The sequence below is a fragment of the Chelonoidis abingdonii genome, chromosome 1 (assembly GCF_003597395.2).
Source record: "Chelonoidis abingdonii isolate Lonesome George chromosome 1, CheloAbing_2.0, whole genome shotgun sequence".
In the NCBI taxonomy this organism is placed as follows: domain Eukaryota; kingdom Metazoa; phylum Chordata; order Testudines; family Testudinidae; genus Chelonoidis; species Chelonoidis abingdonii.
In genome coordinates this window covers 289,005,912-289,026,796 of record NC_133769.1, presented here as the reverse complement: position 1 = coordinate 289,026,796, position 20,885 = coordinate 289,005,912, and the positions used below count along the sequence as shown (strand labels likewise).

At 42.6% G+C, this 20,885-nt stretch overlaps 1 protein-coding gene across 4 annotated transcripts in view; it reads left to right on the top strand.

The window, feature by feature from the left end:
- Positions 1-20,885, top strand: part of NDFIP2 (Nedd4 family interacting protein 2) — an 86,194-nt gene that overhangs the window by 48,478 nt on the left and 16,831 nt on the right. The window lies entirely within an intron of this gene.

Below are 20,885 nucleotides of genomic sequence, written 5' to 3'. Positions count from 1 at the left end.
TTTGAGGTGTATAGTTTAGACTTCCACTGGAACAGCGGAATATGAAAGCTAGCCACAGTAAATTGCATGAACACACTGTAACAAATGGAATCTTTTTACTTGTATACAGATGTAAAACTGTACCTGTTACTCAGAAAAAGCAAGTATGTTGTGGTTTTTTTTTTTCAGTCACTTCTGAGAATGGTGTTAAAACTAACTTACACCTGCCACAGATAGGTCTGAACAAATCCTCAGTTGATAGCCTCAGGAATATCAAGATTATACGGTGGACCACATCATAAAGTTCTAACAGCTGCAGAACTGCTAACTTGAATTCAAAAATCTTGATGGCAGAAATGTGATTAATTACTCTTCTACCTGAAAATCTACCTGTATTACACTTAGATGGGTGGCCTACAGACTAAACAGCTATGGAGGGATTTGTTCAGACCGCATAGTATTAATTTTTTTCAGGTTGAACTAACTTAGGTATGTAAAATATAACTTTTTAAATTATAATGTAAAACACTGTCTTCAGATAATCTTTGGATTGCCACCAACACTGCCTTAGCACTTATGTTCACTGAAACTGTGTGCTGTGCACCATTTTATTTTCTATCAGATATACGGTAAAAGCTTTGTTATCTGGCATATTAGGGGAATGGGGGGTGCTAGTAAGCGGAAAAATTCCAGTTAACTGAGGGGGAAGGAATTTGGATGTGGGAGGGGGTGCTGGATCTGGGCAGTGCTCACCTTGGGCGGCATCCTGTAAGTGGCAACCTGTCCCTGCTGCTCCTAGGTGGAGGCAACTGCCTCTGCCCGCAGGTGCCACCTCCCAGCCAATGGGAGTTGCGAAGCCAAGGCTTGGATTTAAACACCAACAGGGAAGAAGGAAATGATTTGAAGTTTGGCAAGTGGCTATGTTAAAGAGAAATGGGGTGAAATAACGAAAGAGGTACTTCAGTATGGAAATAAAAATCTCACACTTTCTCCAGAGGGTGAGATCTGTAAGAGCTTGGAGAATTTTTCCCATTCCTTGGGGTATGAAAAACTAGATAATTCTGACATTCCCTACAGTACATTTTCTTGTGGTTTGCCTAAGAGGGACGGACTTAACTCATTTTCTGTTGCTATGTCTACATTGCACATCACTGGCGGTGTGTAGGGTATGTTTTGGTACACACCACAGTGAAAAGTAGGTAGTGTTCATGCTGCACTGTGTAGCTACATGCTTCTGTGAAAGGCCCTGGCGAGGAGAGGCAGCAAGGAAAGGCTCGGCAGTGGGGAGCTGTTTGAGCAGTGAGGAAACTACACTGCTAAAAATAGAGTTGATGTGGAGACACTGCTTGAGTGAGTAGGGTTCAGATGTGTCCTTACTCCATTCGCCTAAGCATTGCCTTACCATCTGTACTGCTATTGGTAGGGTTCATGTAATGCATGTGCTGTACGCACTGCTGAAAGTAGTGTGCAGTGTAGACATACCCTGTGATTGACTGACTAGCTTCAGGCATTACATTGTGATTTTTTAAACGAAAGGTCCCCTAAAACCAGATTTGTCGCTTTTAGTTTTAATTGTGTAAAGCCGCAAACAGGTCATTCATTATCTAAACTTGTTTTAGCGCAACTGAGAAAGAATCAGACTAACTTTTACTGTCAAGCTGGTATTAAGAATCAGGTTTCAGAGTAGCAGCCATGTTAGTCTGTATCAACGAAAATAACAGGAGTACTTGTGGCACCTTAAAATAAATTTGTTAGTCTCTAAGATGCCACAAGTACTCCTGTTCTTGTTAAGAATCAGTTTATGATCTGTAGCTACCATCTAGTGGTAAAACCCTAAATTGCATTGAAAGTCATGTTTTCAAGCCATCTAGTGGCCAGGACTGTGTTTTACGAATGGGGAGAGGGAAGGGGAAACCTGAGGGCCAGTACTTTATTTCCAAAAAAAACCAAAACCCAAAAAACCAACCATATAATCTAGAGTTCTATATAAGCAAACATGTTTCCTCATAGAAATATAAATACAGCATGTGCTGGAAGTGGTACATTGTAGGAGTAAAATAGTGATTCATATAGATAAAAATGACAGCAGAATGACTAGTAAATACATCTTTAGTAAAAGCTATTGCTGACATGATCTGCCTATGCTTCATGTAAAAAATGAGACATGGGAGTTCAGTAGCATCTTTTTATGCTGTAAAATTTGTTTCAGAAGCATTATAGCTGAATAGAAAATCTGGACATAAATTAAATGATTAAAAGTAAAAATATTGAACAAAATGTGTTTTTTTTTTTTTTCATCCAAGATAAATAGCAAAAATTGTATGTGTCTTTAGCTGAGCCTTCTTTAGGATCACATCTTAATGTAGACTTGTTATGCGTTGAATTCCACATTCAAATAGATTATCCAAAAATCAGATAGTGTAAGGATAGAAATGAATAAATATGAGAGAGCGCCAAGATTAGTAATGTTGAAGAACATGGCAGTAGTTTGGAACAATAAATTAATCCATCAGACCAGATTATGCCACTTTTCTACCAATATTTGGACATAGTTGTAAAGGGAAATGCTGAGATTAAGGAGTATAAATGAATAACAAGAAAGTGCCATGCAATGAGGCTTTATGGCACATGGTAGAAATTGTGGGGATGCCAAAGGGAGATATTCCTAATTGTTCTTAGGTGTGTATTTCTGGTATCTTGGAGCTTAAGAAGAGTGGCTAGTTCTTGTTTGAGTAGTGTCCCTGTGGGTGCTCCACTTGAGGTGCACGTGCACCCCATGTGCCTTCAATCATAGTTTTTTGGCAGCAGTACTTATTTGGTCTGCACATGTACCCCAGGCATCCTCTTGGCCTGTACTGAGAGTATTTAGTACTGCGACAGCTAAACTGCCCTGAGTGCCTTCTCAACCATGCTTAGCCAAAGATGGAACGTGCATAATACTCAGTACTTGTTCTTAATATTTTCTTTTTATAAAAGCTTTTCTCTTAGTGTGTTTTTGGTTCTTTTTTTGGGGGTGTCTTTTTTCCATTGGTTGAGGCTTTTACCTCCTACCGCCACGTCCCCCAGTATAGGGTAATCTCCTGTTTTGAAGAAACCTGTTTTTATTTGGGGGCATGCCTAAGTCCCCAGGCTTCTTACTTTGCCTCACTTGTTGGGAGTCCTTCCTGGTTAGCGATGGCACCTTGCACTGTCTCCTGTCTTCAGGGATTCACACATGCTTTCATACTGCAAAATCTGCTTTAGTTTTAAGAGCTGCTCCAGAAGGGGCAGGGAGATTAACTTCACCTCCTTACGATGAGACTCTCCCTTTGTCCAGTGTCCGATCCACCCCTGGAGACCATATCCCCCCACCTCACCCAGTACAGTGGCTTCCAAGCGACCATTGTTCCCCATCAGCCTCCGGGAGACCTGCAGATGACATGGGAAAGACGTCTCCCTAGAGCAGTGGTTCCCAAACTTTAACAGTCTGTGAACCCCTTTCACTAAAATGTCAAGTCTCTCAAACCCCCTCCTAAAAATGAATACTTCCAGGGATTATCTCCTTTACCTGAGTATAAATTAGAAAAGCAGTGATCCTGGAAATATAAAATTGGTTTTTAGGACATGCTGATTATACACAATGTATTATTATTATTTATGATAGTATTTTTATTACGTTATGAAAACGACAACACTCTTTCAAGATCTCACTTTCGTCACTTGTATCACTTTGAATAAGCCTGTTATAATACAAGGGTCATAGGTTTCATCAAGGAGTATGAGGTGAAATAGCATGAAGGGATTTAAGAAGCCAACTCACAGTTCCTCCTACACAAGCATTCAGGTCTTGAACAGTCCAGGCAAACAACAGTCGTTACAACAAAGCTTAAACTTGTTCTTCATAATCATTTTAGAACAACACTAGCTGCCTATTTAATTTTAAAAAAGGCAAAAAATATCCGTCTCTCTTTGCATTTCTTGTAAGGAGTCTTGAAGTTTAAATCTCAGTGTGATCGATATACTTGCTTTGATCTGCTTAGCTCATGGAAGTCCAGGGGCTCCGGGCCCTGGGGTCCCTATGGACAACTCTGTCCACCATTAGGGTTTTTTCCCCGAGAACCCCCTGTAACATTTCGCGAACCCCCAGGGGTTCACCAACCCCAGTTTAGGAACCACTGCTCTAGAGGAGTACTGAATCTTCTCAAAGAGCATACCTCTGAGATACATTGTAACAAAGACCCTATGCCCCTCAAAGGCTTCCACAGAAGCTTCAAGTAGTCTTGGTACCAACAGATCTAAATCAAAGTCCTCAAGCACCTCTAAATTCCACAGTACCCACTGAAGACTTCGGTACCAAAGAAACATGACTCTGCTGATAGAGATTCCAGGGCCTTCACATAGAAGTTGGCACCTCCTGCAGCTCTGACTGCGTCTTTGGTACCGCAGCAGGCGTTCAAGCAGGCATTGATGCCTCCAATACCTTCCTCAGTGCTGGAGGCCTCCACATCTGGAGCTCAACAGGTTCCCATACAACTGCACCCAGTGCTGCAGGAGTTCAGGTTTTCCAGGGATTTGCTTGTCTCCGGTGAACTTGTCTCCTTTATCGATCTCAGTCAGACCCCCAGTACTGCAGCCTCCACTATCTCCAGTACCTCACATGTGACTGGTAAAAATATAGAGAGATACCTATCTCATAGAGCTGGAAGGGACCCTGAAAGGTCATTGTGTCCAGCCTGCTGCCTTCACTAGCAGGACCAAGTACTGATTTTTGCCCCAGATCCCTAAGTGGCGCCCTCAAGGATTGAACTCATAACCCTGGGTTTAGCAGACCAGTGTTCAAACCACTGAGGTAGTATTCCTTGAGGGGAGGGATAGTTGATTCCCCAATACCCATGCATAGGAAGAAACAAACCATCATTCCTCCTTTGTGCCTCCATGAGACTGTGTGGATGAGAACTCTTCAGACTCTGATTTTGTTCAGGGCTCTTAAGATTCCTACCTAGACCGCCCTCTCCTGAATTTGCTTCATTGAGGGGTACTTGAAGGCTTGGGAGACCTCTGTGCTCAGCACCCTCTTCAGTACAGTCAGTCCTGGATGCCTCTCCTGTTCCGTTGTTGCTCCTCTATGGCCCTATTAGGACCCTTGGGCTGTTTATCACCAACAGTTCTCCAAGGTCGCAGGGAGTGCCCGTGTCAGCACTCAGTCGATTCCCTCCGTTCCCCAACAACAATCTACACCACTAGAGGAGAAGGCTGAGGATCAAGAAAGGAGAGCTGATAAAGAGGCAGCCCCAGAGACTGTTATTTCATCATCCTCCTGAGATGAAATTGTTATGCCTTCTCTGTTCCACAGATGACTTAAAATAATTTCAAGAGTTGATACCAAGAGTAGCAGATGCTCTTCATATCCCATTAGAAGGATTACCGGAGACTCAACACAAATTTCTGGATGTTCTTCACACACCATCTTCAACACAAGAGCCCTTCCAGTAAACCAAGTTTTGTTAGATCCTGACAAGACAATTTGGCAGACCCCCCACTACTGGCTCCCTGAACAGCTGAGAGAGCAGACACAGTACTACATTTTGGCTAGTGGTTCAGACTACCTTCCCATTCTTCCTCAAGCTCCTTAGTTATGGATTCACTAATGAATCCACAGTCTAAAATGATAAAGACCAAAAGTGCAAGGACTTTGGTCGCAAAAGTTAGTTGTCTGCCACCCTGCAATGCAAAATTGCTAATTGCCAGGTGATTTTGACAAACCTTAACCACATTAACTATTCAGAATGTCATTCCTTTATTGAACATCTCCTTTAAGAGCAGCGGGAACATCTTCAGGCTCTCATCACAGAGGGAAAATTTCTTGCAAAGACATCTTTGGGAGCTTCTCTTGATTCTGCGACAGAGCCCACTCTGTCTTCATAGCTGTAGTTCTGTGTCCAGTGTTGTGGCTGCAGTCTTCAGGATTTCCACATGAAGTCCAGAACACTGTAGAGAACCTCCCCTGTGATGGTCTTAACTTATTTGAGTCACAATGATTTCCTGCATTTGTTGAAGGAGTATAGGGCCACTTTTTGGTTGTTGGGCATATATAGGCCTGTAAACAAGGAGATTTAGTTTGGTTTCAGGCAGCTCAGTGTCCCATCTGTACCATAGAGTGCTGGAGCCACCTAAAACAAAAAAATCCAGAATGCAGAGATGAAAGTTCTTGATCATTGCACCTGAATTGATGCAACAGCCTTCATCTACAAAGTTTTCATTCTGACCACAAACATCTCCATTATCCATATCTAATGCTGTACATCCCTGCCCCCTCAAACCTCTCAGTCTTGGGAATCATCAAATTACCTCCAGCAAATGGATTTTGGAGGTTATAACATTGGGCGGTTCCATCCATTTTTTAGGACCCTATCAGTATAGGTTCCTCCCTTGTATTCTCTACCGTCCTCACAGCTTCGCCAGGGGTGAATAATAATCTTCGAGTGCTTGCATGTGTCCATTCCAGTGCAGGTGTGTGCATGCGTCCCTAGCATAGTTAACATATATCCTTTGGGTCTGCTCTAGCACCCCCTGGTGTTACACACTCACAGCATCTGTATAAAGGGCCCTGCTGAGCCTACTCCCCTTCAGTTCCTCCTTACTGCCCATGACGGTTGCTGGCACCCTCAATGCCTAGATAATCCTTCTCTTAGTGGATTTTCTGTCAATTTTAGTGTAAATAGTTGTTATAGTTTTTAGTAATTAGTGGAGTTTTAGTAATGTGGGCTCCTCCGATCTTAGATAGTGGAGCTGTCCACTGTCCTGGTGCTGAGGCTTGCCTCGGTCACTGGGGTTCAAGCCTTGCACTTCATACAATAAGTCTATGCTTTTGGGCTACCTGCACTTGATCTGCCTCAAGTGCTTAGGGAAAGCTCGTAAGAAAGTTCTCTTTTTTGCAAGATCCTCTTTGTGGAGGCATCCCTAAGACTGGCCTCAGAGCTGTGCTTGGAGTCAGCACCAAGTGCCTTGACCTTGGTGCAGAGCACTCCTCCATCATCCTATGTCTCCTGGCATTTATCATCTTCCCCAGTGCCCAAGAAAAAACATGTCCAGCAATCCTTCCTTATTCCTGCTCAAAGGATAGAGTTCATGGGGGCAGTACTTGACTCGATGCAAGCAAGGGCTCTGTTTCTGGACAAATGGTTCCTCTTGATTGTGTCCCTGATAAGATCTCTCCAAAGTCATCGGATGATTGTGCAAAAGTGTCTGAGCCTTGTAGGTTACGTGGAGTCATGCACATACATAGTGCAACATGCAAGACTAAGACTCTGACCTCTACAAGCCTGGCTAGCCACAGTCTACTTCCTCTCTTGCCATCACCTGGCCTCTGTGCTCATGGTTCTGGTACAGGTCCTAGAGTTGTTGACATGGTGGCTGCACAGCAACATGGTATGTGGAGGTGTAGCCTTCTCAAAACCCTAGCCATCCTTGTCTCTGGTAAGCAACACATCAGCTGGGGAGACCATTTGGTGTCCCTCAGATCTCTAGGTCTTTGGACACCAAGAACAGCTCTTCCTGCACATCAATGTCGGGGTAGCTCAGGGCCTGCCAGGCATTTCTATCCCATCTGGCACACACATCTATTTCGATCCTCATGGACAATATGACTGCTATGTTCTACGTAAACAGGCAGGGCATCGTGTGTGTTCTTCGCCCCCTCCCCGCCACCAGGAAGCAATCAGCCTGTGGGAGCTATGTATCAGTCACTCTGTCAATCTAGGGGCATCTTGCCTTCCCAGGACTCAGAACCAGCTAGCAAATTGCCTCAGTAGACCTTTCTTCTTTCACTATGAGTGGTCTGACTAGACATTGAGGGACATCTTTCGAGTGGGGGGATGGCGGTGAGGGTAGGGATTCTTTGTTGCACTTCATTGCATGAGTCCAAATGAGCCCATGGGTCACTGCCAATTCATGCCTGCAGCTCCTCAGGTACATGGCAGCATGAGCTTTTGTAACAGTACGTGCCTGTTTACATTTACTCTGCTTTTGTGATAGTTTATACCCTTAACAGAGACACTCTGAACAAGTTGCTCTCTGTTCTCAGCCATGTGCTAATTTTCTCTCAACTAGTGGAAGAATCTAAACAAGGTATGCTCAGGAGTTCCTCACCCCCCTCCCATTTTCACAGTAGTTTTGGATGCATCACACAGGATCACACTGTCCAGGGCACATGGTCCACCAAGGAGTTTGCCCTACGTATCAACTTTCTGTAGGTCAGACCTGTAAGATGCGTCCCACCGTTTCCTCCCTACGATAGGTCAATCTTCAGTACTGATAGTGGAATTTATTGGCACAGTCCTGGACTCAATGGCCAGAGCTTTCTCACCTCTGGTGAAGTTTCGTACAACGCAAAGTTTTATTGTAGACTTAAAGGCTCATCCGCTCACCACAATGAGAAACTGTTCAAGGCTACTCAGTAACATGTCAGAGTGCACCTAACTAGTCCAGTACACTAGACTGCATTTCAGACTTCTGCAAGGCTGGTTGGCTGAGGTGCACTCATCAATGAGGCACCACGTAGACATACCAAATTGGATCCAATCTGTCTTAGATTGGAGGATGGATCTGGCCCATGTCTGAGGAATTTCCCTCTGTCCTGTCTCAAATATCTTTTACCTTTTAGTCACAGATGTCTCAGATGTGGGATGGGAAGCTCAGTTGAGATCCTTGCAGATGGCAAAGTTTCTGGTCTCTTCCAAATTTTGTGTCTCAGATACACACATATCAAGGAGTTATCTGATTAGTTTGCATGGCGTTCTTTCTGTGCATCAGCGAAAAGGACATGTTGGTGCTGACTGACAATACCATGGTCATATTTTATGTAAACGGATGGTGGGATATCCAGTCCTCATTACTTTGCCCCAGAGTTATTCTGTTTTGTTTGCATTGCCAGCTCTATACTTCTGAAAGCAGCCTACCTTCCAGGGTCTCAGAATAGGCTGCAGATTGCCTTAGCATGTCGTTTATCATGACGAATGAGCCCTTCACCCAGATGGGGTGTTCCAGAGCTAGAAAATGGACCTTACTACAAGTGGATCTGTTTACAAGAAGACAACAGAAAACATCATCAGTTTTGCTTCTGGGCAGGTTTACGGATTTTGTTCCACCACAGTGGTCAGAGGGTCTACTGTATGCTTCTCTTCTCCCCCCCTCCCCTTCTGCACAGAGCTCTGTGCCAGGTCAAGCAGGACAAGGCCCATGTTATACTGATCATTTTGGTATGGTCCATCAGCATTGTTTTCAGAGCTCTTGGACTTTCCCATCAGTCCACCATTGTCACTCCTGCTTGACACAGACTTGATTTCACACATTTTTGGTTATTACCTTCACCCCAGTCGTCAGGCCCGCCATCTGACGACCTGGAATCTTTGTGTTTTAACATTTAGCAGAGAAGTCCTGCACTAGTGAAGTTCAAAATGTGCTGCTGAATAGTGGAAAATCATCAACTAGAATCTGGCTAAATGGAACAGATTTTCAGTCTGGTCCAGACTGGAAGGGGTTTGCCTGGTTCTTGCTTCTATTCAGCATGTGCTGGACTATCTTCTGTCTCTAAAACATCAAGGATTGGCAGTTAGCTTGGTGAACATCTAGAGGTTATATCAGCATTTCATCCACCTGTTGATAAGTTCTTTTCCAACCCAATGGCTGTAAGATTTTTTTAAGAGTTGGGACTGATTGTTTTCCACAGGTATAGAACCCCCTTCCTTTATGGAGCCTGAATCTAGTCTTAACAAAGCTGATGGGCGTCTCTTCCTCTGTCTCCTTCCCCCACCCCCCCATGACCTATCTGTTGCACCTTTTTGATGAAGCTGACATTTTTAATAGCCATTATGTCTGTCAGGGGGCTTATTCCTTCACCCTCTCACTTCCCTGGTCCTTCTCGCACGAACAGAGAGCAACAATACTCGAAGTCCAAAGGTGCAAACAATTGGATGTTTATTGGGGTGAACTTCCAGCAAGCGTGATTCCAGTTTCCTTCCTTAGTGTCCCCCTTCCCAACTCTGACACCACAGAGCCTTGCCCGTGTTCTTGTTCTTGTTCCCATTTCCCCCTTTAGCAAAATATGATCCCAGTTCCCCTACCCCCATCCCCAGTCCTTGTTCCCATTTCCCCCTTACTTCCTGATTGACTGCAGACTATATAGTAAAACTTGAGCTCTGCTTAGCTATACCATAACCAATCATTTTACTGAAATTTAACTAACCAATCCTAACATTGGTTAAATAACCATGTTACAATATTATATCCTACTACCTTAGTTGGTGTACTCGCAACAAAATTAAGTATACAGCAGATAGAAGCAATCACAGAACCAGAGATTATACAGGTAAACAATAGGGAAGTGGAGACTACAGTGATAGAACAATACACAAATGAGGATTTCACATCTGTCATAAACAGATACCTAAGGGTTAATGTGTCTTTCACCTGGAAAGGGATAACAAACAACACCTGACCAGAGGACCAATCAGGAAACAAGATAATCTCAAAGGAGGGAAGCCTTTGTTTGTGGGTTTTGGGTTTGGTGGTGTTCTCTCTGGGTCCTGGACAGGACTAGAGGTGAAACCAGGTTTCTGCAATCTCCCTGCTACAGTCTCTTATCTATTCAGAATAAGGAGTAAGAAAAGGCGGTTATAGTCTTTTAATGTGTTTTTCTTTATGTGCAAATGTGTAGTTTGCTGGAAATATTTTAAATTGTATTTTTCCTGGATAAGGCTGTTTATCCATTTGTTATAAGCTAATAGACCCTGTAATATTTCATCTTGATTACAGAGACAATTTTTATGTTTTTTCTTTCTTTTTATTAAAAGTTTGCTTTTTAAGACCTGTTTGATTTTTTTTCTAGTTAAGGCTCAAGGGGATTGAGTCTGTACTCACCAGGGAATTGGTGGGGGAGAAGGGTCTTCCAGGGTAACCTAGGGAGGGAAATGGTTTATTCCCCTTTGTTGTGAGACTCAAGGAATCTGAGTCTTGGGGTCCCCAGGGAAGGTTTTTGGGGGACAGAGTGTACCAGACACTGGAATTTGTGGTTGGTGGCAGCACTACAGGATCTAAGCTGGTAATTAAGCTTAGAGGATTCATGCTACTATCTCATTTTCTGGACGCTAAGGTTCAGATTTGGGAAAGAATACTATGAGAACATCCCAGCTATTGATAGGTGAGTTCTTGCCAGACTGTATGCTATTAAACTAAGTTTCCTTTTACATGTTGTAGGCTCTTCCCTTTCTCTGGAGGTGATAGGAATATCAGGACAGGATTGTATTCCTAATAGCCCAATAACACCTTATTTCAGTGTGACTAGTCTAGAATGTGAGGATGTGAGCATACACTTCCCAGTTTATGGCTGACCTTTGCTGTTTAGCTGAAGGCCTTAGCCTAAGAACTAGGCTTTATACTGTCACAGTCAGAGAAGGCCATTACACAGCCACTGATTTTGATTCTTTCTTTTATACCTCTATAACTAGCTAAGTGATAAGAATACACCTAAATTCTTTCTTTTATACCTCTATAACTAGCTAAGTGATAAGAATACACCTAAATTCTTAAAGTATAGGTCTTTGCAGACAGGCCTGAATATCTATATCCTAACAATGAGTATGTCTACACTATGGGATTATTCCAATTTTACATAAGTCAGTTTTGTAAAACGTTATGTAAAGTCGAGTGCACGTGGCCACACTAAGCACATGAATTCGGAAGTGTGCGTCCATGTACCGAGGCTAGCGTCGATTTCCGGAGTGTTGCACTGTGGGTAGCTATCCCATAGTTCCCGCAGTCTCCCCCGCCCATTGAGATCCCAATGCAAAAACAGTGTCGTGGATGATTCTGGGTAAATGTCGTCACTCGATCCTTCCTCCGTGAAAGCAACGGCAGACAATCATTTCGCGCCCTTTTCCCCTGGATTGCCCTGGCAGACGCCATAGCATGGCAACCGTGGAGCCCATTTTGCCTTGTCACTGTCACCGTATGTGTACTGGATGCTGCTGACAGACGTGGTACTGCAGTGCTACACAGCAGCATTCATTTGCTTTTGCAGGGTAGCAGAGATGGTTACCATCCCTACTGCACCGTCTGCAATTGTAAATTGGCGATGAGATGACGGTTACCAGTCGTTTTGTACCATCTGCTGCTGTCATGGGTGCTCCTGACTGGTGTCACTGAGGTCGGCCGGGGGCACATGGACAAAAATGGGAACGACTCCCTGGGTCATTCCCTTCTTTATGTTTTGTCTAAAAATAGTCAGTCTTGCCTAGAATATGGGGCAAGTGTACTAGAGAACCAAGAAAGCACAGCTGCTCTGGGTCAGAGCCCCAGAGATCCCACAGAAATGATGAGCTACATGCCATTCTAGGAGATGCCCCTGCAACAACCCCACCCGTTGCTTCCCTTCTCCCCCAACCCTCCTGGGCTACCATGGCAGTGTCCCCCCATTTGTTTGGTGAAGTAATAAAGAATGCAGGAATAAGAAACACTCTTTTTGGTGAGATAAAATGAGGAGGAGGAAGCCTCCAGCTGCTATTATAGTCCAGGCAGTACAGAATCTTTTCTTTAGACATGAAAGGGGGGGCTGATAGAGCTCAACTTCCAGTTCCTATGGTGAGGATGGTTACCAGCCGTTTTGTAACATCTGCCGGGAATGACCGGAAGTCATTCCCATTTTTACCCAGGCGCCCCCGTCCGACCTCCACGAGGCCAGCCAGGATGCCACTAACACAAAACGGCTGATGTGAAGACGGATATCAGGTCAATGGTGCATCATCTGCACCGGGTAGAGGGGATGCTGGTGTTCGCGCTGCAGCACCCCGGTTCTACCAGCAGCATGCAATAGACACTCAGGGTGACATTGAAAAAGCGAGAAAACGTTTTTTCCCTTTTCTTTCGGGTGCGGGTATGGTGTAAATGAGAATATACCCTGAAACCTCGGGGAAAAGTTTTTTGAGCCCATTCAGGCGGAGCTCTCAGCAGAGAATCAGAGCTTTTTGGAGACTGCAGCACTGGGGATAGCTCAAGTCCTCAGTACCCTCTCCCTCTCTCCATGGAGAATCATTAATTCTTGGCGTTCCGTTCGCCGTTGTCACACGCACTTATGCTGTGAACTCGATGTATCATAGCCTGGAGATTTTTTTTTCAATGCTTTGCAATTTCGGTCTTCTTGTAACGGAGCTCTATAGAAACAAGTGTCTCCCCATACCGGATCATGAGTCCAGTATCTCCTCGTTACAGCCATGCTGGAGTCTGTTGGATTGGACATGTTGGTCACCGTGTGGCAGAGCTACACGCGGCAAACAAGGAAATGAAATTCAAAGTTATGGGGCTTTTCTGTTCGACCTGGCGAGTGCATGCAAGTTCAATTGCTTTCCAGAGTGGTCACAGTGCAGTTGGGATACTGCCCGGGGCAATACCGTCGATTTGCGGCCACACTAACCCTACCAACATGGCCGACTCTATTTCAGCGTAATCCCCTCGTTGGGAGGAGTACAGAAATCGGTTTAAAGAGCCTATATATCAATATAAAGGCTTCATTGTGTGGACGGGTGCAGGTTAAAATCGGTTAATGCGTTACATTCGGTTAAACGCATTAGTGTAGACCAGGTCCGGTTTCATCAGGAGGGTGGATGAGTGACTCTAATATCAGATCGGCATGATATGATTTTCTTTACAGAAGAAGTATCTTTTGTCATCAACCAAGATTTCTATTGAAAGCTGGTCTCCACTTTCCATTAACTAAGCATTTCTAATACCTTTCCAAAAATCTGTGATATGGCGGGGAGGGAGAGAAAATCATACTCTGATGTTCAAAGAGAGCTTTGTTTCTGTTGTGGATGACTTAAACCTTTTATGTCTTCACTCAATGTGTTTATTCTTACATTTTGTGGACAGAAGCAGCCAGTCCTGTTCCACCTACTGGATTCTCTTGGATATCAGTTGAACTGTCAGTTCAAGTTGCCTAACTGAATTGCAGCTGACTGTGGCAATCAGCTAGGTCCAACAACCTCATGGTTTGGCCAGCATTCTGGATATTACCAAGCGGGCAACATGGTCAGCTGTCTGTTTTGGCTTTCACTACACTACTCTCAGTGACGTAAAAATATGGCAAATGTGGGACAAATGGTTTCTCCAGTCCCTGTTTACAATAGACTTTGAACCCACTTCGATTGGAACTGCTTGTGAGCAGTCTCTTATAGTGGGAATGGATACTTCAGGCTATCTTACATGCACGATTAATTCGAAGTAGTTTACAACCGATTTACAAACCGATGTTATTAAAATCGGGTTTGCGCAGTCCACGTGCAATCCACAAATCGATGCTTGCGTCCCTGGTCTAGGCTACCATCGTTTTAAGGGCGCGTGCACTTGGGCGTGTTTCCTAGTATCCAGAGTCCACTTCCGATGTTAGAGACGCAGTGCCTGATGGGGCAGAAAACATTTGCCCGAGTGTGCTGGTACAGCCTCCCCCTCCCTTTGGTGAAGGCAGCAGACAACCCTTTGGCGGCCTTTTCGTAGAGTGCATTTGGCCAACGCCATAGCACAGCAATTCTTTCCCTTTTGTTTCACGGTGGGGGGGGGGAATAACTGAGGAAGTGTGCCCTGAAACACGCTAACACTGTGTTTGAACTAAGACCATTGAGTCAGCCAGAATGGAAATAATTTTTCAGAGACTGTGTGGGACTGTGGGGATCGGGTACATCTCAGTTACCCCTCCCTCCCTTCATGAGCGTCATTTGAGTCTCTGGTTGCCGTTCGCTTGTACAAGCGCTGGTTATCCTGCATTTTTTATTCACAACGCTTTGCATCGTTTCTGTAACGAGCAGGATACAACAGATTGTCTCCCATACAGCGATCAGACCTAGTATCTCCCGTACGGTCCAGGGGGTGCTGGAAGCTCTTTTGGATTTGAGGGACTGGGGCACGCACTTGCTGATTCAGAGCTCCACCTGGACAAGCAGGAAATGGTAATCAAAAGTCGCGGGGTTTTCTGTTTACCTGCCCGTGCATCCAGAGTTCAGATATGCTGTCCAGACGGTCGTGTGCACTCGGGGATACCGCCCGAGGCAATAACGTCGATTTCCGTCCACACGAACCCTAATCCGAGTTATCACTATCGAATTTAGCGCTACTCCTCTCGTTTGGGAGGAGTTCCGAAATCGATTTAAGGAGGCGGTAAAATCGATATTAATGACGACGTCATGTGAACAGATACAGCGTTAAATCGGTATATCGGCCATTAAACCGATTTAAAGTCGCAGTGTAGACCTGGCCTCAGTCACTAAAGAAAGAAACTGTTACTAACCTTTTTGTAACTGTTTGAGATGTTGTATATGTCCATTCTACAACCTGCCCTCCTTCCCCTTTCTGTTGGAGTCTTCCATTAGGAAGGAACTGAGGGGCAGGAGGTTGTAGATGGCTCCACCCTTTATGCCTGAGTGCTGTGCACAAGGCACCAGAGGGTGCTTGAGCCATCCCAGCTGGTACCACTAAAGGGCGAATTTTCTGAGGACTGTGTGAATTGGAGTATGCACACAGTTGCAGTGGAATGGACATGTGTAACACATCTCGAAGAACAACTCTCATGGGATGGTAAGTAACTTTCTTTCATTTTTTCAAGGGAAACCTGTCTGATCTGTTTCTTTAGCATTTCTCCCACTCTGCTGAAGTTGCTTGGAAGACTTTTTTGTCCTAATTTGGGCCCCTACATTATTTAGTACAGTAATAATGAGAAGGAGTAGTTGGGAATCTGAGTAATGGTGTATTTTCATGTGCTCATTTCTCCTTGAGTAATTTTATAGTCTCTTTATACAGCAAGGATTTTTGTATAGGATACTGAAGTATACACAGAGTAAAATGAAAATGAAACAACTTCATGAAAAATTACTGATACCCCTTTTCTCTTTTGACTGCCAGATGTGGTCCCTTGATATTTTTAGCCTGGACCTTGGCTCGTAGGTTAATGCATCACTATTTAAGTTAAACATATGGCCCACCTCTAATGTAAATGTCTAATGTACTATTTCAAAGAAAGATGCAGATACAAATGGCAAGCTTAACCCATTGCCCTATGTTAGGATATTTTTTACATATAAATCTTTTATATCTCTCTCTTGTGAGAATACTCTTAGGATGGTTCAGTATTATACTACAATTTCATAAGCCTGGGCTTGGAATTGAGCACTAATATATCAGGTGTCCGATAGGCAGTAGAGTGGAATATTTTTTTTAGTCTTAATTTTGAAATCCAAAGACTTGGGTAGGTGTTTTAAGTGAAAGTTCTAGCTGTTTATCTTTAGAATAAATAGATAAGTATCTATCATTCAAAAATTTAAACCATATAAACTGTTAATATTTACACCTGCCAAGTGTCAACTCTTGGATGTAAATACTGGAATAACACATTTGTATGTATTAACAATGGGCATATCGACATGTGAATTTGTCTAAAAGAAAACCTTAAATGTCAGATATGCAGGAAGGCATCTTTAGTTTTGCTTCAGCTCTTCAATGTTGAATGAAGCACATGTGCATTGTAGTGATGCATTATGCTCCTTGAAGGATGCTGCTGTTGATTTTTAAAAAACAAACCGGATTCCAATGTTGTCATTGCAGGTAAATTAAAAAATGTTTAATTCTGAGAGTGTAACTTTAATGAAAACCAAGAAATTTAAATAAGACAGGCAGTCTGTACTTAACTTTAATGTCACAGAGGCCATGACTGCAGGAGTGTGAGGGATAGAGATCTGCAAGTTCAGAGGATATTAACATGCAGCTATGTCTTGAAGTCAGCTGAGGGCTGCCTTGCCACTTGCTTTATGGGTAATTTCAGCATATTACTTTGAAGTCTAATGGTGTTCTTACCCTACTTACAGACTAGTTTTAAACATTAATACAAAATTTTTTCTTTTAACCTTTTTTTAATAGTGCAAGTTTAGTAGACAATTACACATTAATAGCTTTTTTCATGTTTTATAAATAGCCAAAAACTATTTTGGGGGAAAATGGCTTTAAAACTGCTGCAGAGACCTTAGCTAAAGTAATAGTTTAAGGCCAGGAGAGAAGACCCCTAGATCATCTAGTCTGACCTCCTGTATATCACAGGCCACCAAAACCACCCTAAACCCTCTCACTAAACCCAGCGAACAAAACTAGACCGAAGTGTTACAGCCCAAAGGAAGCTAAAATATTGTATGGTCAATGAAGAGACTAGGCGGGACTGCGATGCACCAATGCCTGAGCCCCCTGCTATGGCAGGAATTAATTGAGAGATACCCAATTGATCCCGATCATCTGGAAATCTCTCAATCTGAATTCCATGCTGCAAGAAGGTGAAAACCTTCCAAGGTCACTGCCAGTCCCGCATATAGTGATCAGTTGGACCCTGAACATGTGGGCAAGAACTAGTCAGCTAAGCCCCAGAGACAGTGGGTGGGGGAAACTGATGCCACTTCAGAGCACTCATCCAGTATCCTTCAGAGCAAGGAGACCAAAACAAACAACAAAAAAGCAGAATATACTGGCAGTGGGGATTGGAACCGCTTCCTTACCCTGTAACTGACTGGCTGAAGCCCTGAAGCACAAGATTTTAGTGCTGCTGAACCAGATGTCACGTCATTGCAAGCAACCCAGTGATATGACCCTGTTAATAAATTTGTTCATCTCTCTTAAAAGTATTTACGTTGTTTGTCTGCACAGCTTCTAGTGGAAGGCTGTTCCAGATCACATTTTGCCTCTTTTGCAGCTGTATCCCATTGGTGACTCATTGACATCCTATGATCGACCAGTACCCCAAATCTCCTCTCCTGTTACTTCCAACTGATGAGCCCTCAGCTTGTAGCAGAAATTCTTATTAGGCACTAAGTGCATGATCTTACACTTTATGCTATTGAATTTCAGTCCATTTCTGTTACTCCAGGTTTTATGGTCATCCACTTTCTGTGTAATATTTCAGTACTGCTCTGTACTGACTTCCTGACTTTGTACCATCAGCAACTTTCAGTAGGACATTCCCACTTTTTGTGACAATAATAAAAATCACATTGGTCCTTGGAACTCCATTAGTAACTTCCCTCCAGTCTGATTTACTTTTAGCACAATCTTTGCCTTCTCTTTAAGCAATAACTTGCCCATCTTACTGTTCATATCCTAAACCCCTCTTTTCTAATTTAATTAATTTCTTACTTCATTCATACTACTTCAGAGTATGAGGGACAGGGGAAACAAACAAGTCCTGCCTCTGGCCTTTCCTGTTTTCTACTAAGTTCTTATGTACTACTTTTTTTTTTTCCTTTCATTTTCAGTGGCTGATCTGTCTTTGTTTTAACTGTCATAGTATCCCTGTCATTTCTATATTACTGTAAAATTTCTGTCTAGTCTTTATCAAGTCAGTATGCATTTTTTATAAATCATGACTTTTGGATTATGTGTACTCATGTGAATATGAATCCAAATCATTTTCCAAGTAGTCTTTGGGTTCTGGATACAAGCTCCTGAATATGCCCTAAAGGTATAAATATTTATAAATGTTCTGCAGTTGTGTATCACTTAGTCTCACTTCTTGTGTTCTACTCTAGAAATGTTGTTGCCATTTAGATTGTGCTTGTGTGTATTCTTTTAAAGCTTAACATTTCAATGATTGATATTACTGTTGGTTCTTTAAGTAGTTAATATTTTTGCAGTTCAAATCATTGAATTGTTTTTTAATTTTTAGTTTTCTTTGTAATAGATTTTTTTTCTTCAAAATGTGTCCCCCAACATAGATCCAAGTTAAGTTGTCATCAGAGCTGTTTTAAAGATGTGAGGGATAATCATACCACTAATGCTTGCAAATATTACTCTTGCTTGATTCTCTCAGAAAATCTATATCAAAGAGAGCAACTGCATTGCCTGTGTTATGAATTTAGGAGCTTCTGAGTCTGTTTCTCAAATCAACAGCCAAACTTTCTAAAGAGCAAAAGAGCAGTTTTATTGTTAGTATTGATAAATACAAGTTCCAGCTTCTTGTGGGCCATTGAGTCGAATGACCATTTCGCTGCCAGAATCCATCACACTTCTCTCTCATATCAATTTTGATGATACTGAGATTTGAGCTTGTGCAATTTAAAAAACAACAAACAAACCCTACCAAACGAAAACATTAAACCCACAATTTTCCCCCGGAAGAGGGTCAGAGAGAGAATAAACATTATCAGATGTTAGTCTGGTGATTTAGTGTACTGCTGAAAGAGAATCAGATGATGGTGGGGGCAGTATAACAATCAGTGTAGAACAGAATAGAAAGAGTAGAGTAGAGCTCCTTCGGCACTGAAAATATTAGTGGTATTTTAACTGCTGACACTTGGAGGCTTATGACTTTTTTTTTTTTTTTTAAACGTTCTGCATCCTCTGTTGCATGCAGTTCTTCTGACTGAAGTTGTCCTGTTCCCAAGCCCTTAAGGCTGAAGGACACAGAAGGCCATGTTTGACCCAAATAAGATCATAATAGGAAGTGGCAAAAACGTTTCTTAATTTTTCTTGAGTGCCAGAAGGCTTGTAAAGGCTTTTTTAAATGTGGCAACATATGTTACTGACTAGGAGTTCTTAAGGTATATTCAGCTGTTTCAATACTGAGTGAAGTGGTAGTGTTTGGCAGATCCTGGATGGATAGTCCTGGACTTTGAAATCTTTCCATGGTACACTGTAGTATGAGCAGCAGCGGTGACAGCTGCTCTGCTAATAGGCTTCAATCATATTTTGGAACAATCCTTCTAATGAGAGCGAAGAACCTAGAACTCCTTTTTGTCCCTTACACAGTGGTGCCTCCTAGCCTGCAAGGTAGTGTATTCTATACAGAAGACCAAAGAGGGGCTGCATTACAGCCTGTCCCCAGGTTGGCGGAGGGAAGAGTAATTCCATCTTTCCTATCAACTTAATTCTGTGCACCATCCTCTTTGTGCAAGACATGGCAGTTGGGAGGTACAACTTAAGAGGGTAACTAAACCATAAGTGAGAAACAGCATGGGCTTTATATAGCACTAGTAATGCCAGAAAAACATATATTTTTTTTTTTTAAATCGAACTGCAGAATTAGTGGAAGAAAGGCAACAGATGTTGCTGAATTTTAGAAATCCATCTTATGATATCTTACTTGAAAATTTCATATTAGCTGGAGTCTAGGAGAAATGTCATTTAGAAATGAAAACTGTCAAGAAGTGAAGACTACAAAGGTTTAAAAAAAAATTGCACTTAGTCAAGAAATAATGCTGAACACTGCCTCCTAATCAGGATAGTGCTTTGTGTGCAAAAATAAGTTTGGTAGGTTTTTTTGTTTTTGAACTTGCAAGTTTTTAAATGGTAATCAGGTACATTGAAAACTGTGTCCACAGCCTTGTTGTAAGCTTGGTAAAGACTTGAGAGCTTTCGGGACAAATTTCTGAGTTGAATTCAATTTCACTTCATGTGTGCACTTTACATATAAAGTAAACAAAATGTAATGACAAATAGGTTCCACTACAGTAGATAGCAAGAGTGCTTTATATAATAAAACTAAGGGTGTGTGTCCGTTTCTCCCCACCACCACCACCACCACCCTTATTGGTATGCTTGGGAGATTCTTTAACCTTGATTCACGTTTGATAAAATAACTTCTGTCATTTTCCCTACAAAATGTTTAGGAAGTTCTGTATCAAGGAGAGAAATTTTTGTCATGTTTAAGTTTCACTTGAGTTTTCCCAAGTGAGTGCACAGAAGTTTGTAATAGCTTGAAAGTAAGCTCTATATTTTTGAAGTAGAACATCCACAACTTCGATATTTATTTTGTCAAACTATTTTCCGTGTAGAGATTTTTATACAATTCTTTAGACCAGTTTTTTAAAAAAATGCTTAAGAATGCCAAGATATACTGATATCTAGCTATATTG